The sequence below is a fragment of the Schistosoma haematobium genome, chromosome ZW (assembly GCF_000699445.3).
Source record: "Schistosoma haematobium chromosome ZW, whole genome shotgun sequence".
Classification (NCBI taxonomy): domain Eukaryota; kingdom Metazoa; phylum Platyhelminthes; class Trematoda; order Strigeidida; family Schistosomatidae; genus Schistosoma; species Schistosoma haematobium.
In genome coordinates, this window is record NC_067195.1 from 51,614,763 (window position 1) to 51,640,001 (window position 25,239).

The following is a 25,239-nucleotide window of genomic DNA, read 5'->3' on the forward strand; positions in this document are numbered from 1 at the left end:
GAACCTTTGCATTGCTGTCTCCACAGTTGTACAGTAGTCCTTTAGCTCTAATTTCATCTTCAACACAACCAGGTGGCGATCTAAATCTATTTCGGCTCCTCTCCTGGTTCTCACATCTTCCATTAACCTTGTGAATTTTTTACTGATGCAAATATGATCTACCTGGTTCTCCGTGGTGTGATCCGATGAAACCCATGTAGCTTCGTGTATGTGTTTGTGTGTGAATATAGTGCCGCCTATTACTATTCTATCGAGGACACATAAATTTGTAAATCTGTCACCATTCTCGTTCCGTTCTCAAAGTTCAAATCATCTCATGATATATTCATACTCGATGTTGTCTTTTTCGATCTCGACCTTTAGGTCTCCTATCAGGATGATCAGGTCCATTCCTGAGCACATCCTCACGATCGACTGCAGCCTCTCATAAAACTTGTTTTTGTTGTCATCACTGCGATCATTAGTGGGTACATAATATTGGATGAAATTCATTTTTATCCCATCCTTTTTTGCTTTGAAGAATGCTTTGATAATTATGGATCCACGAAATTACCATTCTATAATTGCTTTTCGTGGTTTTTTTCTCGTTGTCATTGGAATTCCTTACGTAAGCAAAGCAGTTTCTTTTTGATGACCAGAGTACAATGACATCTGTCTCGAAGCTAATCTTGTGTGTCCAGCTTGAGTGCAATGTGGTTCGCTTATTCCGAGAACCGCCAAATTGTATCTTCACATTTCCACAGCTATTTGATTAGTCCTCGTAGTCCCCTACATTGTCCGAAAATTCTATGCGCCTATATTAATTGTTACTCCGGTTGTTATAAGGGGCATCGGCCTCGTGACTTCCGAAGAATCTCAGCTTTGAAGATGCTTCAACGTGTAGATCAAAGTTTAAGTAATCAAAATTGTTGTTTTCTAGTTAGTGTTTTTTAACAGGGTTGTTTTCTTCGAGTTAGGGTCGCATTCCTTTTAAAAATAGCAGGAGTTTTAGGTTAGTGCTCTGTCTCTGTCTACTCAAATTGGAATGAAATTAAGTAAACAATATTTTAATCTGGAGGGCTATTCTACCTGCATGTTGATTCCTTTTTGCTTTAAATTGAAAAGTTATTTTGGATCGGCAAAAAATATAAACCGGACTTCTATAAGATGTTTTCTTAAATATCACTTTGTTATAAATAAAAATATGGGTATTTTCATAGTGCTTCAATCCCGGGATGTTGGAACGATATTAAATATATTTGGGAATCCATTATGACTATGTTTTAAACTAGTTTTTGTCTACATCAGTCAAGAAATTTAAGAAATAGCTATACTTGTAAAAAATAAATATGTAGTCTTACCAAATGTATGTTGCATTACAGCTATATCACGACAAATTTATTTTTGTCTCAATATTTCCCTCGACAAACAGGCCATTTTATTACAACGAGTTGGAGTACATATAACATTGAACTGAAGGTAACCTAAAATACTAGAGATTTTATGAAATAGCACACTTTTGAACCGAGGACACTTTATTCTTCGGTTCTAACGAAATTTCAAAACAACACTGTTTCATGTGTTTATCTATTGACTTCGATTTTACGAACTGTTCTTATTAAAGCGTCAGTTAACTGTTTTTTTCTATAAAATCAGAGTATACTTAATTTTCATAATTGTGATTTAATACATTTCCTCTGTCAGTGTTACCATATAGTTGGAACATTGTCTATCAGTGTAAATGAAACACTAACAATAACATTCTTGCCTTTTTTTATAATCATACACGGTCATTTAACTTCCCAATTTGTCATTCTAATAAAAAGACTTATTATATGAAATATCGTTAAGAGTCTTGACAAAATTATCAAGAAGTCAGGACAACATTAAGATACATCATTTTGTTTTGTTGTTAAGAGGATCCTTCAGTTCTCTCAGTTTTGTTTCACTTTTCTTGAATAATGTAAATTAAATTAAAACGTGTATTTACTTATTACCCATCTATGTGTTTACATTCTCTCTCACATACAGTTTTAGTAAAACAAGAACAACACACATAGTAGAATATTCCAAATTTATTTATTTCGTGAACTTATATCATTCTGCTAAGATTGTTGCCTCTGTCTTACTAGAATGTATAATGAAAACGAACAGTATAAAATCACACAAATATTTCCACTTAAATGTTAATGCTTGATAGAGCAATATAAAATTTTGATCTAAACAGTTTGATTTTTAACATAGTTAGTGGTTTACCATAGGTATAACAGCCTTTTACGGCTATTTATGAACCATTATTATTTCTCTCTATCTCACTACGAAAGATTACTGACCAATCAAGTGAGTGAAATTCGTCACTATACATCAGCTTCCTTGACTATGAGAAAGCATTTGACAGCGTAGATGGGAGAATCCCATTGTGCCTCCTTCGACATCACGGTGTGAGTAGCTGAGATCGTTGACATCATATGAAATTCATTCGAATGATTACACTGCAAATCCACTCATAAAGGACAACTGACAGACAGATTTCATGGGAGGACCGTAGCCGGACACAGGTGCTTACTTTAGCCCTTTCTCTTTATTCTGGTGGTTGACTGGATTAGGATAACATCCACATCTGAGGGTATGAACGGAATACAATGGACAGCTTGCATGTAGTTGAAAGTTTTGGACATTGCAGATAACCTAGCCCTTCTAGTTCATACACGCCAACAAATGCAGGTCAAGACAACCAGTGTAACAGCAGCTTCTGCATCAGTAGGCCTCAAAATTCACAAGAAGAAAAGAAAGGTCCTGAAATACAACACAGACAGCACCATTCCAAGCGCACTTGATGTGAGAACTCTGGAAGAGGTGGAAAGTTTCATGCACCTGGACAGCATAATCGACGAACAAGGAGGATCTAATGCAGAAGTAAAGGCAAGGATTGGCAAAAGAAAGAAGCATTCCTACAGTTGAAGAACAGATGGAACTCAAAACAACTGTCAACCAATATCAAAATCAGAATCTTCAATACAAACTTTGGAGCAAGCCTGCTGTACGAATCTGAAACTTGTAGAACTACTAAAACCATCATCAAAAAAGTGAAGGTGTTTATAAACAATTGTCTGCTCAAGATACTCAATGTTCATTGTCGACCGAATATCATTAGCAACAGCCGGCTGTGGGAGAGAGCGAATCGGCCTCCTTCTGAAGGGTCAATTAGAAGAGGGAGCTGGAATTCGATAGGAAGAATTGTGAAAATCAACAAACTGCATCTCAAGGCAAGCGCTAGCTTGGATTTTTGAAGAAAATGGAAAAGAGGAAGGCCAAAGAACACTGCATCAAAAATTGAAAGCAGATATCCAAAGGATGAATAGCAACCGGAAACAGCTAGAAGAGTTCGATGGAGAATGCTTGTGTGAGCCTTATGCTACTTCACGAGGAGTAACGAGCGTTGGTATGTAAGTTGGTAATCAAGTATGAAAATTAATACTATTATGACCAAGTGGTCATGTTGTTTCGGAAAATGATACGCCAGAATCTTAGATGGTAATACTAGTAAACATCTAAAATAATATAGTTTTGTTTAATATCAGGCGTTTTGTTATCTTAAAATCATTTCCCTACTTACTTTCCGATGCTTATCTTGTTATTCTTCCTCTATTTCTTTGCTTCTCAGTATATGCTTCGCCAGGTGTATGAAATGACATCGTTACAGATCGACGAAAATTCATTAAATTACGATAAATCAGCTCAAGCATCCACAGTAAAATGACTTGTGTAAGGTGTGCCACGAAGATTCGTGGAATCAACTTAGAGACACGTCTATGCTTTTATAAGGTGTATGACTGATAGATAAGTAGTTGAGGGATTTTTAGTTTTAGTCACAGGTTCACACCATTCTCATTCTTTATTTTTTTTAAATAGCAAAGTGCGATTGCTGATTTTTCACAACGAAGATATAATTCAAAGTCGGACGCATCAGTATGTACTAGATATACAAATTAGAATAACATCAACGCACTGCATATACAACTAATAAGTGGTTTTAAGCAGTTAAAGTATTATCCAGAAGTGTTCACTGGGAAAAAGTAATGAATAAAATCGTTCAGTAGTACTAAATACATATGTTGTCTGAAAAGTGTGTAACAGTAGCGCCACCTTCAAAGCGAATTTGTCTCAACGATTTTAATGTAGATTTACTCCTAATTTAAAGCAAAGCATTGTAGAAAGGTAAATACCCGCTGTTATACACATAAACAGAAATATATTCGCTAAACTAGTCATAACTGTATATTTGAAACTAAAATATTGTTCATGCGCGTCAATCTCAGCTATTTGCACAAAATTTATCAAAAAAACCAACAAATTATTGCCTAGGTTATTATGTAATTCCATGCATAACATTTTGCATGTTACAGGTATGTTCTATACAGAATTTAGTAGCCTGTTACTAATTAGGTCTGTAGCGGTAAATAAATCCCCAAAATAAATAGCTTTGTAAGTTTTTGACATTGGATGCTGACCAGATTAGTTTTAATGGGCTCACCTAGCTGAGGGCGCTCGGTTAGGCAACCGTACCAGATCACGTGTGGGAACGCCGTGTTCAACATTTACTGCAATCGCTAGTCAGACTAGATCAGACGATTTCGATATATTGGCAATCGTGAAATACAACTTCTGATCTCCTCGATTCTGTCTTTTGATTTATCTTGGTGAGTACGAGTTATATTAGGTGTTACTGGTAAAAGCGTTGTCAAACACTGAATACCTGTGCCATCTTCAGGTCGTTTGTTCTTTCTAAGTAGACTTAAGATATATATAGCAATTTGAAGAGAACAAACGTCTTCAACGATTATCAGTGCATGATCAGAAACTAAAGACAAGCAATAGTTAAGAAAAGTCGGGATTGGAGGCAATTTATTGATGTGAATAAAAGACTTCTTAGTTGGGCGTCAACAAAGAGTACGGGTGGACTCAAAGTTATCTTGCTGGGAAACTGTGCTTAGTGGAGTGCCCCAGAGTACAGTTTTGCGGCCAGTGCTATTCCTCTTGTATGTAAGTGACCTTCTTCGTCTCCTATCATCATCGGTCTTGCTATATGCTGACGATGTCAAGATATGGAGAACGATACGATGTAAGGGTGATAGCTTAGAACGTCAAAATGACCTGAAGAAATTATCTGAATGGTCTCAAACATGACAGTTGCCGATAAATACTTCCAAGTGTGTTGTGATGCATATCGGTCATCAAGGTACAGATACATACACGATGAATAACACTGAACTACCTGTCATCCAGACACATAATGACTTAGGAGTCTTCGTTAGCCGAGACTTAGAGACTACTGCACACTGCCGTACAACAGCCGCCAAAGGACTTAGGACCTTATGGTCAATACGTAGGGCTTTTAGTCATGTCAACGCTAAAACGTTTTTGATTTTGTATACAGTGTTCGTACGTCCTAAACTTGAGTACTGCATACAAGCGGCTAGCCCCTGCTTAAAAAAGACAGTGAGCTTCTGGAAAAGGTTCAGAGAACGGCGACTAAACTGATTCCCGGAATAGCGAAGCTTCCGTATGAAGTTCGACTGGCCAAGCTGAACCTTTTCCTGTTGTCATATCGCAGAACTAGAGGCGACTTGATTGTAGTCTACAAATTGCTTGGTGATAAATTTGCACATAATATGCCCCCATTTTTCTTGTCTTCCAAAACAGAGAATTTACGAGGACACTCCAAAAAAGTTCATAAGCCGAGAACAAATTACTTGTCAGCTGACTATCGACTTTCCCATCGAATCATCAACGAGTGGAATTCACTACCTCAGCACGTGGTTGAGGCTCCATCCGTCGACTCTTTCAAAAGAAAATTGGATCAACTGAGAGACCATCATTGCCAGGACTAACATAGGCCATCGAGCCTCCTGTCCTTCCCAAACTGAAACTGAATAGGAATCAGCTTGCTATCATAATAATTACACTTAAAGATAAAGAGAATGCTAGACTTGTTGTTTTCATTCGCGTAAAAACAGATAAAAAACAATTAAAGTGTAAGTCTCCGACTTATTTCTGCTATTTAAGCAACCTTTATATATTCAAATATTACTATATTGTCCTAAAGACACAACGCAAGATATATTAGGTTTGTTTCTGGGAAGACTGAATAAACAAGTTAAAGAATAACTTGAATCGCGTGTGACAATATATCAAAAATAAAATACAGCTTACATCGTGAACCGAGTCAAGTTGAACCTTCTCTGTTGTTATTCGCCTTCGAAATACAATAGTTATTATATAAACAAAACTTGACGGTGAAAAATAAGGACTCTGGACCTCATTCAGCACACCAACGATAATCGAACCGCATTACTCATACGACAAAAATGGTGCTTTTGACAAAAGGTACAGACAATTTAGTGTTTTATCAGTAAACTTGTGACATTAATGCAAAACATTTCGAAGTAGAAAAACGATGATCAACCAAACAAATACAAGAACTCACAGTCAAACTGTATTTGGACTATATGCTTTGAAACAGAAACCGTTCAACATATTTTGAAAGTTCCATAGTCACATGTGACAGGTAAGACATCCGAAAGCGTCATTTTTGAAAATATCACACAAAAACTAATAGCTTTTCTAGTGATTCAAACATATGTCCAAAAACATCACGAATTCGAGTCGTACATATTTTTTGAACCCTGAATATCCGTAGATATTTTCCAAATACACAAAATGTCACTTTAAAATAGTTCGTAAAGACGATTTGTGTTAAATTTTGCTAGGATATTTCCTGTAACACCGACATTTAAGATGAAATACATAATTATTTTAGTTTTAATTGGTTAGGTTCAACTGTTTGGAAGAAAATAGATGGATAATTTGGCGATGATTCAATATTATTGATCGAGTCAGTTAATCAGTCAATCTTGTGAAATATAATCATACATTAATTGATTAACAAGCTGCTAAACAAATTTATTCATAATTATCTATTGTCCGGATATTCGAAATGATGTGGATTTTATTGCCACTGTGGACTTTCATTAGCTAGTGATTGCAGATTGACTAATTCCTGCTTTATTTATTGCGTCACTCAAGTAGCCATATACGGTTGCAGCCACTCATTTGTGTTATACAGTCATCAAAGTAGCTGTGATGCCTGCATACGACGTAAGGTAATAACAGCGAGTTGTGCCATGTATCCAAGTAATGTTCGCACCGTTGAAGATCATTTTCCTCTCATTCTAAGGCTGTCTGGAACATGCTCAAAAAACGAAGATATATCCTTCTTTGATTCTACCAATGTAGGTGTAAGATCCATTCTGAATGTTTTGTTTGTGAAAATCTCTCCATGTATACACTTGCAGTTTGCTCCTGTTGTACATTTTATTAGTCCTTGATTCCATTTGAGTTGTTAATATTTGTGTTTTATTATGATTTCTATTTTTCTTACGCCTTCACTAAGTTTCCGTGTTTCTTCCTGAACTGCATTTAGGTTGTTTTACTTGATATTTAGCCTTAGCGGCAGCCATTTTGGTTTGTTCCCGCTTTTGATTGTGTTGCTTTTATTGACTGGAATTGTGCATTTTTGGTTATGAATTGAGACACTCCTAGAATTGGAAACAATCTGTGTTATCAAGCAACCAAATATTATCATTTGAGCGAATATGTGTGACAGAACAGCATTTATTTGTTGCGATCGGTAATTTTCTCGCATCCCTTATCAACTTCCTCATTTATTGTAATTTAGATATGATTAATTGAACGATTATTGGTCGGATAGATGGGTGGTCACACTTGTTTAGGTAACAATGTACATTAGGATTTATGATGAATTTTAGAACTGTCAATTTACTCAATTACTTTGTTTTGGTTTCAACCAGGCAGGAGCGCCTATCTAACCCACCTAGACAGCTATTCTTCAGTCCAAATTTTAGTTTGGATCTTACAGTAGGTACACGTGAATCTACAAGGAAAGTTGTGGTTAAAATGGAAGTGGTGTTTGTCGATTTATTATTGGGTTAATAAACGTGTTGTCGTACACAGAATAAATAGTCTGGCCAATGCAGTATCAAGCCTTTTGAAGATCGTGCTTGCGACGGCATCACCTTTGAGGTTGAAATTTATGAAACTCACTTTTATTGATTGCAATAATTTCCGTCTGGTTTTGTACTTCGATAATCGAAACAATCCAGTGAAATCCCTATGTTGGCAACGAAGAAATGATAATCAGATCACTCTTCACAAACATTAGGTAGAAGAGAGACTAGGAAGACTGCAGAAATAGCAGATAGAAAAACTTTTTATTTCAACGGATATAGCTGTCAGCAAGAAAATAATGCTCGGCCATGTAATAGGTTTCCCAATTTACACTTCTGAATCAATAAATCAAGTCATTTACAGTGAAACAAACTGAATTATGATTGAACAGTAGTTACAAATCAAACCTAGCATCGGCACTAGAATTGTTACCATTGAAGTAGCTACAGATTAAAGGCAGTGTAGTATGAAGCAAAGTGAAACCGTTCCGACCGAACAGAAGAAAAACTGATGTATAAGGCGAAGTAAACGTTTAATAATTTTGAATGATTATCAATGAAACATCAAGCATTTAGTTACATAAGCAACTACATCTTTATCTGTTTATCATTCTGTTTTTGTGGAGTGCCAGCCGTTTAGTCTTGTGGTAAGGGTCCGAACGTGAATATACAACAACTCGAGCCAGGTTGTTAAGAGTTTGCCGAAAACTTTCTGATAATGTCAATGTATCACAGCTCAAACACCTATTTACTTCCTTATTTTTCTTAGGGATTATATTTCCCATTATTCTGTAATAAATTTCGAAAATTTTGTTTGTTTAAAGAGTATCCCCACGCCTCAACTGTCTGGATGAAGAACTACAACCACTATTCTGGCTTTTAGATACAAGACGATTTTTACTAAAAAGTTTTATGTTGACTTGGTATAATAGCGATATCACCATAAGGATGAAAGCATTTATCTGAAAAATGGAAAGAATCGGATGACAACTTGAATACGACTGGGCGAAACCCTAGATTCAGTTTCAAATAACCTGAGGCAAATTAAACATTCTGACTCACAAACATTTGAAATGCGACCACCGTGCTCAGTTTTTTGGACAGTGATTATTATCTCCCTTATTCCTTAGTGTTAAAAGCCTTGTGATGTGGGTTTCATTATAGTTGGCATACTCGGTTTAAGTTGATAAACACTACTTCTACAAGTATGGGGTTACGAACGCATTAGGCAGCTTAAGCTGATGGATTGTGGTTAATCATCAATATTTTATTGCACAAAAAATAGGATATATCAACATTTTTAGACAAAATTAAAGTTAGGAACCTTGATCAGTAGATTTGTTTAAAAAAATGCTCTGATGGAAATGGATGGACAACTAAAGCCAAGGAATAACATCAAAATGAGTAAAGAAGATGGCAAAGTGATAAAAGTAAACAAAATAAATAGTAACGATATAAACGAAAGACTATCTGTGGATAAAAAACGGCAACATATAGCACTTACAACATGTGGCATATCAACTTATAACAACTGTTACGGAACAAATGTTCTTTGTTAGCTTGGTTTAGGATAACAACCAAAAATGGGGTTCGCTCAGTTAAAAAATGTTCGCCTGAACAATTGGCGCTCACGACGTGGAGTTAATAAATGAAAATACAGGCCGAAAACCCCATACTGTGCAGAATGATTTAAAATGATGTAATCTTAAATCACAATCCTTGGCCGACAAAGCAGAAGAATGATAGATGGAGACAGATTTCATTTGGAAACCAACAGTAGCATGCTTACTAAACAGCGGATCGATAATGTCCATGTTACTGGTGATAAGGATTAACAATAGATATTTTATCAACCTCACGTTCTCAGTGCAAAACCACGAAACTTGTTCTTACGCCTAGAACAAACCTATCACACACATCTTCAAGGGTGTGGCTTATACCAGGAGCCTTTGAATAATCATATTATAATAATCATAATATTTTTAAACAGTTCCATTGCATAAATACTTAAAAGCCACAAGGTTGCCATACGTGAACGCCAAGACTGAACCAGATGTCGTTTAGCTAAGGACACAAACCCAGTGCGAACCCACTTTTAACAGATCATAAAACCTGTGAACGCACAATGCAGTGCGTGTAAGATCCATTTGGAATGCCTTGTGTGTTTGTGAAAATCCCTCCATGTATATACTTGTACTTTGTCCTATTGATCCTCTTAGTTGTACATTGTTATTTTTTTGACTATATTTGAATTGTTAATATTTGTATTTATTATAGTTTTCGTTTTTACTACACCCTCACTAATCCCCGCTGTTTCTTCCCGAACTGTACTTATGTTGTTTTACCTTATACTAAGTCTGGGCGGCAGCCATTTTGGTTTGTCGCTGCTTTGGATTGCTTGAACTGTGTTGACTGGAATTGTGCATTTTGGCTGTGAATTGAAGCACTCTTCCAGAATTGAAAACACTCTGTGTTATAGAGCGACCAATTATTACCTTTTGAACGAATCTGTACGTGATCTATCCAGACAGGATAGAATAACATTTGTTTGTGGTGATTGGTAATTTTCTTGCATCCTTTATCAACTTTCTTATTTATTGTAATTCAGATTTGATCAATTGAACAATTATTGGTTGGATAGCTGAGTGGTTATATTTGTTTAGGTAATAATGTACACTTGAATTTATGATAAATTATAGAACCGTCATCTTACCCAATTACTTTGTTTTGGTTTCAATCGGGCGAGGGCGCGTGTCTAACTCATCCAGACAGCTGTCCTTCACTCCAAACCGTAGTTTGGATCTTACAGTTCTAAACAAATATTTTGATAGAATTCGTTTGGCTTTCGTTTCGCTGATTTCAATCATTGTCTCTGAGAATATTTGGTCTTTCGCTTGCGATGCCAAACAATCGTCGAAGGAAATTAAGTCCATGGCTCGTGGATGCTAAAAGAGATGAACAAAAGGATGGATCCCCTCAATCAAGGCAAGTGCCTTATGATGCTTCTATGTGTCATGGTTCATATTCTAATAGGGACGATTGTAATTATAGTGAATCTAGTTGTGATATAATGGCAGGTAGCATGGAAAACTTAGTTTATACGTGAAGCAAGCGAAAAGGGCGATGCCTACGGCGTCTTTCGTAGGTCCAGAGTTACCAAAGGTTGAGTTAAGTTATTTCGACGGTCAACCTGGAGGTTATTGGAAGTTTTTAAGGGAGTTTGAGATCTATGTAGAATCAAGAGTCAAGGATGATGGTCAACGCTTGCTTTATTTGATACATTATTGTAAGGGTGAAGCGAAAACAGCCATTGAGGGTTGTGTTATGTTGGAAGCCTCTTCTGGTTACAAGAAGGCCAAAGAAATTCTAAAACGGTTGTTCGGACAGGCGCATGTAATCGCTCGAGAAACATTAGAAGACTTATTCAATGCTGTGAATTTTGATTATACTGACGGGGAGCAACTATCGAACTTGGCTATTAAAATGGAAAACTGTGCTATGGTCTTGGAACAGATGAATTTTCCCTCTGATCTAAATTCCTTAGTTACCTTGGAAAGAATAGTGAGACTCTTGCCTCAACCTATGCAAACCCAGTGGGCAGACTGGGTGGATGAATTGACTGAAGATAACAGGGAACCGACCTTTGGCGAGCTCACTCAGTTTATCGCATCGCGTGCGAGAGTGGCTTGTAGTAGATTTGGACGGTTAGCAAATCGTTCAAGAAAAGGACATAACGTAAAGACGAACTGTCACGTGCAATGGGAGCAAGGGAATAGTTTGACAGCGAAAACTAAATGCAGCATGTGTTCGTACGACCATGCTATTTATAAATGTCCACAGTTCTTAGCGCTTACAGTTCAAGACCGATGGTCTCACGCTAAAAGCAAGGGTATCTGTTTTGTTTGTCTTAGACAAGGACATAAAGTTAGTGAATGTAAGCTGACAAAGCGTTGTAACGTTAATGGTTGTGGAAAGAAACACCATTCTTTGTTGCACAGCGAGAGTGATAAACCTGGTAGCTCGAATTGTTGCGGATATACTAAATCACTAATCAGTCAAGTGTGTTCAGGCATGATTCCCGTACGGTTGAAATCGAGAAAAGCCGAGATTGTGGGTTATGCTCTGTTGGACAACGGTTCTGATGTGACACTGATAAAATCAAACTGTTTGAGGTCTCTCGGGCCGAACGAAGACCAAGCATCAGTGGTAGTTGAGACTGTGGGCGGTAATAGAACAATGAAGGTCACGTGTGCGCCTTTTGAGGTATATTCTTTAGATCGATCTGAACATGTTACGATTGAAGGAGCTCTGATTGTAGCAAGTTTACCAGGTCATAAGCCAACAAAGTCAGCAATGAACAACATAGTTAAGTGGCCGCATTTAAGTGATGTGCCAATAGATAGCCTAGACTCTGAAGACGTTTTACTGTCGATTGGTTGCGACGTACCAGAAGCACATTGGGTGTTAGACCAACGTTTGGGTGGAAGGAAGAACCCGTACGCTGTGAAAACGTTGCTGGGGTGGACGGTTTTCGGACCCGCGCCATATTCGGAATATAGGAAAAGAGTTGTTAATCATATCAGTAAATTACAAACTGTGGAGAGCGAAATACGTAAACTTTATGATGTAGAGTTTTCTGATGTTTATTCGAATGATAAATCAGTTTCACTACAAGATAAGACGGCTATAAGGATTGTGGAAAGGGGCACACACTTCGAAAATGGCCATTTTGTAGTTCCTATACCATGGAAAGTGAACCCAAATATGAAAGGGGGAATTATGGAGTGGCAAGCAGTAGACTACAGAGTTTGAAGCGTAGATTGTTGAAAGATGACATTCTGTATAACAAGTATACAAAAGATATTGAAAGTAATTTTATTAAGGGCTATGCGGAGAAGATCCCTGAAATACAATTGCAACCTAGTTATCGCCCCCGGTGGTACTTACCTCACCATGCAGTTATAAACCCGAAAAAGCCAGAAAAATTGAGAGTGGTCCTTAACTGTGCCGCCAAGTTTGCAGGCGTTTCTCTAAATGATATGATTCATCAAGGACCCGACACAACTGCTGAGTTAGTGTGTATATTATTGCGTTTTCGCAAAGAAGCAGTCGCAATCTCTGCGGATGTTGAAGAAATGCTCATGCAAGTGAAGGTCCCTGAGTCTGATCGAGGAGCTTTAAGGTTTCTGTGGTGGCAGGAGGGAGACACGTCGAGGGAACCATCCGAGTTTCAAATGACATCTCGTCCTTTTGGTGCCATATCATCGCCGTTTTGCGCGAACTTTGCCTTGAATAAGACGGCCCAAATATTCTCTGACGGTTATTATGGTTATGTCGTAGATGCTGTTAAGAAATATTTCTATGTTGATGATTGCTTGGTATGTTTTCCCACTTGTGATCAAGCAAAGAGGTTCTTCAAGCAGATAAGTGAATTATTATGTAGAGGAGGTTTCAAACGAAAGAAATGGGTTACCAACTCGGAGGAGGTAAGGACCATCTTGCCTGATGTATGTAAAGAACAGTTCTTGATAGAAATGTCAACGGATTACGACACTACTCATCGAACCCTAGGTGTAGAATGGGATTTTAAACAAGATGTATTTAAGTTTTACTTTGATGCACCGGAAAGGCCTCTGACTAGGAGAAGTATTCTATCTATAGTTTTTTCTCTGTTCGATCCTCTGGGTCTATTTGCTCTAGTCTGTCTTACTGCCAAACTGCTTTTGCAAAAATTATGTAAGTCCCAAATAGGCTGGGATCAGCCTCTCAACGAGCCATACATCTCCGCGTGGCTAAACTGGGTAAGTTTTATGCATCAGGTAGGTCACGTCACGGTAGCTCGGGGTATCAAGAAGAGAATCGACGAACCCGACGCGAAAGTGGAATTGCACTTGTTCAGTGATGCTTCAGAGATTGGTTATGGAGCAGTTGCGTACGCACGAGTCAGTTATTTGAAGGAACCCCCATATTGTATCTTGTTGTACAGCAAATCTAGGGTAGCACCTATCAGACAAGTAACTATACCGAGACTTGAGATGGTGACAGCGGTGTTAAGCGTGAGGCATAGTGAAGTATTACGGAGAAGTCTGCCTAAATTTTTCCGCAAAGTAAACTTCCATACAGATTCCATGATAGTGTTGTACTACATTAAGAATATCGAGAACCGATATAGCACCTATATAGCCAACCGCCTCGCTGTGGTGCACCAGTATACGGAGGTTGAACAATGGAATTATGTAAAGTAGTCACAGAATCCAGCTGATTGGACCTCAAAAGGTATACAAAGAATGACTGATATTGAATCTTGGTTCAAATGTCCTACCTTACTGCATGGCGAATTTTGTACAACAATCACTGACTGTCCGGAAACTACTCCTGACGATATTGAGCTTAGAAAAACTGCTGTGGTTAACTTGAGTAGTATAAAGTACAACATGTCACCTATTCTCTCGTATTACTCCGAGTGGTTGAAAATAGTCAGGGCTGTAGCCTGGCTTAGAAGGTTCATTGAATTCCTGATGGTACTTCGTTCACCGAGTCATGAAGAATCCGTTCATCTAGGATGTTTAAAGGTCAAAGAACTTGATATCGCCAAGCGTAAAATCTTATTAATGGTTCAGAAAGAAGTGTATAGAGAAATACCTATTGGATTTAAAAACAGTGGTAAAGTAGTTAGTCACAATGATCTGAAGGGCTTATCACCGATAATGTTTGATGGGTTACTCTGCGTTGGAGGTCGACTAAGCAACTCAGATTTCCCAAATGCTTTTAAACATTCAGTAATTTTACCCAGTCGACACTTAGTGACGGAAATGATAATTAGACATTGTCATAAAGAACCAGGACACATAGGAAGGTCATTAGAAAAAGGATATAGATATATGTTAACTTGTTTGCAAACATGGACAGTACGTGTTGAACTGATGTACAGTTTGATTACTGGTTCATTTATAATGGCCTTATTACGCTTTATTAAGAGAAGAAGGAAACCTCCAAAGACTTACAGTGACAGTGCGTCAAGCTTCATGGGTGCAGTTTCTGAGTTAAAGAGGTTTGTGCAACAGTCTAATCAGCAGAAAATAAATAGTGAATTGTCAGCGAGACCCTCATCCAACAGCAGGTTGGAGTTTGGGGAAGAGTGATTAGGTCTGTACCCCGACTGTTGTTGTTGGTAACCAGAGAACAGATGAAGCAGGTCTCCTCGAAGCTTCATATTAGTCTTTATTGTTACTAATGTAGTTAGGTTGAGTAGGCGTACTGCTGTAAGTCCTACTCGTTCCTATAGTGTCATATGCTACATAATGAACCATGACCATAGGCATCAAGGTAGCTTGTGTGATATGGAGGGATTTTGGGGGCCGGTGTAAGATCCATTTTGAATGCCTTGTGTGTTTGTGAAAATCCCTCCATGTATATACTTGTACTTTGTCCTATTGATCCTCTTAGTTGTACATTGTTATTTTTTTGACTATATTTGAATTGTTAATATTTGTATTTATTATAGTTTTCGTTTTTACTACACCCTCACTAATCCCCGCTGTTTCTTCCCGAACTGTACTTATGTTGTTTTACCTTATACTAAGTCTGGGCGGCAGCCATTTTGGTTTGTCGCTGCTTTGGATTGCTTGAACTGTGTTGACTGGAATTGTGCATTTTGGCTGTGAATTGAAGCACTCTTCCAGAATTGAAAACACTCTGTGTTATAGAGCGACCAATTATTACCTTTTGAACGAATCTGTACGTGATCTATCCAGACAGGATAGAATAACATTTGTTTGTGGTGATTGGTAATTTTCTTGCATCCTTTATCAACTTTCTTATTTATTGTAATTCAGATTTGATCAATTGAACAATTATTGGTTGGATAGCTGAGTGGTTATATTTGTTTAGGTAATAATGTACACTTGAATTTATGATAAATTATAGAACCGTCATCTTACCCAATTACTTTGTTTTGGTTTCAATCGGGCGAGGGCGCGTGTCTAACTCATCCAGACAGCTGTCCTTCACTCCAAACCGTAGTTTGGATCTTACAGTGCTATTGTACTTACTTCATTATTTATTCATTGTTACCCGTGCACAAATATTTTGCCATGTATTTTCACTCGTCTTGTATGTTTAATAATGTGATTAAGTAGTATCCTAACGATAAACCAAAATCCTAAATTAATAATGATGCCTGTAATTGTGGTATATACCAGCTATATCTCAAATATATTGTCAACCACTCTTTACCAAGGGTGATTACACATGAAGTGTCAATCGCAAAAAATGTGGCTTTCACTATGGTTGTTACTGAAATTACTTGATCTACATGTCTCTATAAATCATAAACTGAAGGTGACATAATCAGCGGTAAATAAAGCCCCATATACATGTATATGAGACTGTATCAAGGTGTGAATCTGTAACAACTGCAGCAAAGTCATTCATTCTACTCTTTGCAAATGACATCAAGATTTGCAGACCCATACACCATACATCAGATACGATAAACATACGGACGGAACTAAGTTCTCTGGTTCAATGAATGAATAGATGGCCTTTTGAAGTTAATTCTAGTGAGAGTGTAACAGTGAAAATGAATAAAAGCGACGATTCATATCACTAACCGTTAAGTGGAGTTTATTACAGTTAGTAGTAGACTATGAAGAACTGGGAGTCGTAATAAGCAACGTCCTAAGAACTACGAGTAACTGCAAGGCTGTTGGTGTCAAAGGCCTCAGTGTCTTATGTTTTATTTGTAAGTCACTTCATTGCATGGTCGAAGAAATTCCGCTAGTATTATATTAGATTTTCGTGAGGCTATATTTGAAATAGGGGATTCAAGCAGTCAGTTCTTGTTTCAATTGTGTGGCAGATAAGCCTAAACCAGCCCAACGGCGATGAACCAACACAACAAAACACTCTGGTCTATCATATGAACACAAATTGTGATACCTACACTTATTTCCGTTATTTTACACAGGTTACGAAGGGATTTAAACTGGCTTGTAGTAGAGTGTTCCATAGTCCTAGCATTAATGTATCTTATCATTCACATGCGTCTAGGACTGATTATCTAAAAAGAACATATAATATTTGAATTGTAGTATGAACTAGGAATCCCAGAAATAACGCAATTGAATTAGGAAGTAAGACACAAGCACAAACGAATGTATTGTATTTGGAATTTGAAATCGAGGATTCAACAAGTACTAAGGTATCATTGGTTCATTCAAACACCAAAGAATATCTAAAATTGTTCATAAACCGAGATAGCAGAATATGTAAACACAACAATTTTTGTTGATATAAACAAAGCATACTTCGATCTTCACATTATCGCAAATTGCAGAAATCCCATCCTTTCTATTGAAGACTGAAGGTATTGTATGTCGAATGAGATTAGATTACTTCAAATAAATGCCATTATTTACAAACTTAACAAGTTTAGGAATTTTAGAGACACAAATTGAAGCTGATTCGGATGAAAAAAGTCTTTTTGGGCATCCTGATGCTCACTTATAGGAACGGTTTTTGTCCTTAGTAAATGCTAGAGATGTTTGAATCATTCAAGTTCTAGTTTGTTGTAGACACAGTTTCGGTTTTTTGAGAAATGGCGGCAGTTCAAGAGGGAGCAGACCAATCAAGAAAATCGACCGAGGCATGCCGAAAAGACTTGGAATCTATAAATAATCAGGTTTGTTCTGCTTCAAAGTAAGATGAAGGTGTAGTTGGAAGCTTCTATTCGGGATATTGAGAAGTCTTTGGTCTCAATGGAAGAAAGATTTTCATCCAGTAATATCCTTTTTGTAAAGCTTTCTTTGCATTTTTCAAATTATTGACATCTGTTAGAAACAGTCAATTCAGGCAACTTTATTTAGTTGTTATTTCTATCATACACTTGAAAATTGTCAAAATACGAGATGCAATTAGTTAGTAGCTAAACCATTTTAATACAATTTCATACGCAAATATTATTAAGATCTATGAAAATATTTCTGTCCGTATTCAGGTTCCATTCACCTACTCCGAACTCATCGCTCAGTGTTTTTAAATTTTAATAGGCTTTTATTTTATCTAGATCAACATGTTGTTCATCTATATTAAGCAAAAGTAACAATACGATTTGTGCTCGGAGATGTTCGTCAAATACGACTTTATAACGATCGTCGTTGTTAATTAGTTTTCCGTCACATATCCCAACGAAACTGAAATTAGAGAAGTAAGGAGGGCACTTCAATAAACAGCTTTCGGAATAGACAAACACCAAAAACGTCTTTTGTTTGCGTGCTAACGTTGACAGTTATATCAGGCAAGTACAAAGTTATCTATGGACACTCTCAAATTTAAGTATTTTTTGAAATTCATCATTATCTGTACAGTTGGAGGATCTATAGAACTCGATTAGAACCCAATTTACGGATTGGTATTTGTTTTTACACACATTTTTCTGCAACTCCTGTGACTATTTTTCTTAGATGATATTTACTTGCTGAGATGGACAGTGATCTTGAAAAACTTGAAGCTGATATTTCGAAGTTAATTAAATCTTCTGACGTTCAGGCCGTTGATTGACACTATTGCTGTGTACTATGCAAATATGATAGTTGAATAAATATAAATACTCCAAATTTTTTTCACAAAATGTATCTTGAAAAGCCTGATTTCGAAGTTTTTTGGGAAAGTAGCATGCTAAAATTTAAATAAAAGTCGTCAGTATTGAATGAAAATAAAAGTACCGTGAAAAGCGTTTACCAGGGACAATGGAAAAATATATAGTGTAAATACTTAATTATGTTCGTCGCTACTTTTTGGCCAGAAGGATGATTAGATTAGCCGTTTAAGGTTATGTTGTACATGAGGCTTTGAGTTGGAGCTGATCTTGTGGTTTGACAACAGTTAATGCCATCAACTGATCTGCGAAGGTGGTAGATATTTATAGCTTACTTAGGTTAGACAATCGTGTTTTTGCTACTGTAATCAAACATTGTTCGCGTCGTGATTGTTCCTGAGATAACAAAATCAGTAAACTTAATTTACTGATCAACTAACAATCAAAGATCGTAGCAACTTCTGAAATGTTTGATATCCATTTCGAAAATATGTGTTAAGATTTCTCTCCGGTTGATTACTAAGCCGACGTAAGGTCCATAAGCGTGACTTGGGCTGCTAAAATCCTTAAAATACGATAGAAAGGAAAAGAAGTGCATCCGCGTGCCTAACATATGGAACAAGGAATCGTTATATTCAAATCTTGTTTGCATATAGTAATTTAGTATACAAGGAACGGACTGTATATTTTGTGTGACACTTGTGAAAAGAATAGATACTTTAATATGGTGGTTTCTATCGATAAAGTTATGTCCTTTTTAATACCGTAAATGTGCGTTTTTCCAGTGTGTTCCAACAAAACGGAAGACGGGGAAGTCTTAGAGTGTCTAGAGGTACCATCAATCAATGTCTCATAAAACTTTCAGGATCATCATGTAGCTGGTAGAAGTCATTAGTATGGATATGCTCCGTGGTTCATTCGGTTTGATGGTCTCCACATCTGGTCTTTCTGCATTTTTAATCGTTTCATCGAGTCCAAATGAATTCATTGCTTATTCGCTTAAGCAATGTGGGTTTGTTCGAGCATGTAATTTTGAGACCTAATGATGACTGACCCTATCAAACTCTAGTTGATATATTGAGGTTAATACTCGGCAATTCAGTGAAGACCTAACGAGAATAATATTCATACATTAGTCGTTCACTTTCTTCACATTTAAAATCAAGGAATCAAGTGTATGGTCTAACAAGAAGTTTATCTTGTATGCCTCATATTTCGGAGGTTGGAGTACGATTTTGGAACATTTGTCTTTAAACCTTGCCTAATAAATACTGTATTCTTGTAGTATCATCGTTTTTTAGCGCGATTTTGATATTTATGCTCCTATATCCCACAAAAACTAATATCAAAGGCCTCAGTATGAGTAGCGTTTATCAGCTTGGCTGTTTTGGAATCCGTGTGACTTCACTGTTATCGGACTATGATTGGTTTAAGTGTGTTGACTAAACAAATTCTTACATGTTGAAGTGGCGTTAAATACATATAGAATTTCCTGGTTTTTCTTATTCCTATCTGAAAAATCTCCTTCGTATTCATAGAATAGGATCATAGTAACTTAAAACTTTTACATTTAATGCTACTGAAAATTACCAACCTAAGTCTCATGTTCTTAGATATTACAAAAGTAAATATTGTCTTCATAATTAATTGTGTTAAACTTGTGGCCTTTGAAATCTACCAATGATAAGACTTTTTGTTATGAGCATTATTTTTTACAGAAGAAAAAATTATAAAGATACATAGTAAGTTTAAAAAGTTCAGTCCAATATATTGTTATAAATCACCAATCAGTTCATCGATCTCATCCCAATCAATAAAGCTGGTGCTTGGAACGCCACCTATTTCAGTAAGGAGATCGGTTTCTGGCATGGAATGTGGACTTTGTGACTCCTAATAAAATAGTAAAATCAAAATACGGGATTTATCTTTGGTTGTGGTAGTATAGTTTCAGTTTGCTAATAGTTTGAAAGCGGATTCCTCTATCTATTTGTGGAATTATGGACAAGTACAGTGTGCAAGTGGTTTCTACTCTAGAGCTTTGGTTTTTAATAGAAATAAACGTCCGCCTTGTTTTGTCATTTCTATGTAAAACAAGAGTGCTATATGAAGTGAATTGCGCAATTCGATAATAAACGTCACATTAAACTGTGAGGATTTTTATTTGTTGCAAAAATAAGATTTTCCAGCCGTATAAAATATGATACTACCGATCATATTGCGGGATACAAAGCTATTGCTCATATTTAAATCAATACTTAAAATATTTTCTCAAATGTAAACAATTGTATCGTTTCATTTAGATATTCATATATGCTTTCCCTCCTGACCTCGTCATTTACTCCTATTAACCATTAATTTGAGAGGTTTTATCCAACTGAAATACCAAAGTCATTGAAAGACTGATAAGTCAAAGGGTTTTGCTGCACGCAAATCTTTTTCGGTACATGTGAAGAGCACTCTAGCAACAGTTACATCATTTGGTTAAAAAAACTGATAATAACTCCAAAGGTGAGTTTTAGAGTTTGTTCAGACGTTAATCAGAAAACATGGCTTCACATGTAATAATAGTCTAACTTAATTCATTGGTATTGCTACTTTATTGCAAAAAGCTAGCTAGTAGGACGTTATTACGAGCCTATTATGTCAGAACTTTATCTTTCACGTTCCACGGTGATGATTATTACAACACTTCTAATATCACCACATTTATTAACGTTCCAATGATAATGTAACAGTATTGTGCTCAATTTGCACGTATGTGTGATCTACTTTCATCCTTAAAAGTAGCTTCATATCTATACCAATGTACTATACTATCTGCTTTAGCTTACATATTCCAACTAAAAACCTAGTTAGTACTCTACGAAATAGAAACTGAAAATTTAGTTGACTGTAACGATATGCTTTATAGTTTATTTAAACTAACCTGATCAAAATTAGAAATCCCACTGGCACTTTGTGGCCTAGATGAACTGCAAAATCTATCTTTTTCATCTCCATAGAGTATTCTTTTCACATTACTTTCTAGGGACCAGTCGCTTAAAATTGTTGTCTGTAAGTCATCTTCATAAGTTAGTTGTTTTGGTGTATCAGGATGTGGATGATTTACTACAGATGACTTTTGTACAACTGCGATTAAAAGGAGAAAGATAAAGCTGTACAAACAATATAGTTCCATATTGTGGTTATCTAGTGGGGAAAGTTCGTGCTTGATTTCTGTTATAAGCGACTAAATACTAGTAAGCAGGTGGCAATCAATACATTACTCAGTGGTTGGAGCACTGACGTCGGATAAACAACAGGAAGATTTTATTTTACTAAAATCCATTAATTAGACCATAGTGAGAGTACTACAATCTTACAAAAAGTAGACAGAAATCAAGAATAAAGTGGTTGGACAGTAAGTCAATGCATTTGAATTACAAATAGTTGTTTTGCGCAGTAAAGTATATTAACTAAGTTTTTAAGCATAAAACAATGTGGAAATAGTTTTGTGTGTCTAAGGACATAACAGTGACATTACTACTTGATTCCACTGACGTTTAAATTAGCTTATCGAAAATAGGCAGTTGGACATTTTTGTTTAATCCATTGTTTATCATGTTACCAGGGTTGTAACCACCTTTTTAATCTGTTTATGGTTATTGATAAGCATTCAGAGGTTAACATTGACATTTTAATACTTTCAAACAGTGCTCTATTCTATTTGTTTGAGTCTAATACAATGTAGGATAGCAGTGGAAAAACTTTTTTACTAAATAAAAAAAAAAACACAGAATCCAGTATTTAATGAAACTCACTATTTATTAGTGAAATCAATAATTAGTAGTCAGTGTTGACAATATGTTTTTATCCATCAAACCGGATTTCAGTCTACTAGTTGGGGTGTGAGTTTGGACTTATTGAATTGTATATATTATAAATATGTGGTAAATTATGCTTGATACTTGTAGCGTTTATTCAGGCTGGAGGAAACCTGCAGTTTTGTTAACCCGATCTGTATATAATGGCTCATTTTATTAATAGTAAGACAAAATAGATCAGTCAGCAACTTACATGAACCAAAACTCTTAAATCCCAGGGACCTTGTGAGAACTCACATTTGAGTACTGAGACCTGCTAGTTTGTTGTTATGGTCAACAACGTCAGCTTACTTCCACAAACATCAAATTAGTTCGTCGGTGACCTTATTTACGATTGCCTGTCTTTGTAAGCTTTGTTGTCTCCATTTATCTCTGTACTCAAGTTTACTGTCTTGTTCGGCTGAAGTCTGGCCATGTAGTCGGTTGAGCCTTTTCGTATGGGTTACGAGATCGGGTTGAGTTCATGCAAGATGCGTCTACACTGTCAACTGTTGTTTTCGCAGTTGATGTAATTTAATTTGCAGACGACGTATTTGTCTCCGTCGTTGCATTTTATAGTTGAAATAAAATGGAATGAAACAATTGTGGCACCATATGAAAGACATTGTTTACAAAAGGTTTCGAAATTCTTGAAGTGATTTCTAAGATGTTCCTCACATATATGAAGACTGGATTTATTTAGCGCTTGTGGAATGGTTGTGAAGCTCACTTTCACATACAGTAAGTGCTTGTGGTGTTCAAAATTGGGTGGAAGGTTTATAATTAATCGTTTTACTCAAAGGATTCAGTTATATAACGGAGGGTGACTTTCGACGATAATTTTGCAATAAATATTAATGTGTGATGTAAACTGTCCTCATAATTACAGTAGGTTGTCTCCACTCATCATTCGTAGTGATCGAATTTTCATATATTTGCTGTTTATTCTTATTTCTATGAGCAGTGCTTTATAACTGGCAAAATAATAAGGAAACGTGTGTAGAACAGAGGTTATAACCAAAATTTAGTGAATACTACTTAAAATGTAATCTCACCAGTGTACCGATGTGCTTATAATTTGTAACCATGATGAATAATTTTAAAAAGTGAACATAATCAGTGAACTTACTTTTTGTTTGTAGTCTTCTGGTTCCTGAGATGTTACGTGCTCCTCTAGCTGTAACTCCACTTCTTCCGTTACAATGAAAGCGAACAGGGGTAGGCGGCTTTGGACTGGACGGAATATTGTAATTGTTTTTAAAACTACGTTGATTTAGAACTCTTAATGTACCACGACTGTGAGTTTGACTTCGACCTCTTTTTATCTACAAAATAAATGCGAACTTGAAGAAGGAAGATAATACCCATACTAATGAGACAACATTTTCAGTATAGAAAAGCTAGTTGGGTAAATCATATGGATATTTTTATTGATTGACGTATCGCTACAATGAGTTTTGCCTAGTATAATGAAGTTTAGAAGACTTTCCACTGTCCATTTCTTAAGTGTATAGTTTTCTATCAATTTATGTGATTTCCCTATCATGTTTATCATAACTACCCTGATACTCCTTTTTTTATAAATTTAGTTTACATGATGTTACTATATTGACTATTACTTATCAACGTAAAGTAAGCTTCCTTCCTCTTTGAATAAGATTTCGACTTTAAAAGTGACATATTCTTTATTTATCAAGGTCTTAATAAATGTGAAAGTCCACTTTTTGAAAGTATAACGTAGGTTGTACTCAGTAATTTAGTGTACTGCGTGTTGATGCTTGTAGCGATGGTGAGTCTCAATGTCAATATCGACTTTGGGATAGTGGTTAATCCATCTGACGAGTTTCAGAATGCACATCTTCGATTCCACTGTTATCGAAAACCCAAAACGTTATCTAATTCATATATATATATATATATATATATATATATATATATATATATATTGTATAATTTATTCAACAGGTTATTAGAATTAAAATTAGACTCATTGTTTACACGAAATATTATGTGTATTAACCCTGCGATATTTTACACTTACTGGAGTATTTGAACGTTTTGGAATGATTGGTTGATCCAACAATGGTGATGACTGTTTTGGTAAAATACTATCTGACAAAATCTATAAATGAAACAACAACAAAATTCGAAGATTGACTGCATTCAGATAAAATAAGTATATCAGTAGATGATAAGGTATATATAATTAAATACCTGGAACCTAACATTGAATAGTAAGATGTGTAAACTTAATTTTGACATTAAGTTTATCTCCTATTGTAAATGTTATAATTCCTGTTCACTCCAATAATGATAATCCCATCCGATTGCTTACACAAAGTTTTCCTGTTTCCAAACTATCAATCATAATACCGGGGAAACTTAAAGAAGTACTTTGCATTATGTATACTCACATGATTGTGTAAATAAAATGACACCACAATGCACTGTAAATGATGAATCCCTATATTTATATAACGAGGATATTTACAATATGAATCTGAATAACACGCTAGCAAGCAAACAACAGTAATTTATGAACGGATGATATAGCAATATTTGACGAGTCAAATAAAAGCTTAAAACCGACATAATATATAGATCCAATTGATCAATCCTTTAGTATATATATATATATACTAAATCTGTGGAGAATAGCTTTCAGAGTTTTATATTTTTATTTGTCTTGTTAATTTTAATAGTAGTCACTTGTCTATGTAATGTATATATGTAACTGATTCAAGCCTGGTGAAATAAATGAGCAATTAAAACATCCGTAATAGTAGCTTTGAAT

The 25,239-nt window shown here is 36.0% G+C and overlaps 1 protein-coding gene across 1 annotated transcript in view; it reads right to left on the bottom strand.

Annotated features, from left to right (window-relative positions):
• The window catches only part of MS3_00003829 (uncharacterized protein), a 103,645-nt gene extending 97,064 nt beyond the window's left edge, over window positions 1–6,581 (bottom strand). Inside the window, exon 1 of the mRNA XM_051211690.1 lies at window positions 6,467–6,581. The gene's annotated coding sequence lies outside the window, so the exon portion shown is untranslated. The remainder of the gene's footprint in view (window positions 1–6,466) is intronic.
• Window positions 6,582–25,239: the final 18,658 nt, after the last annotated feature.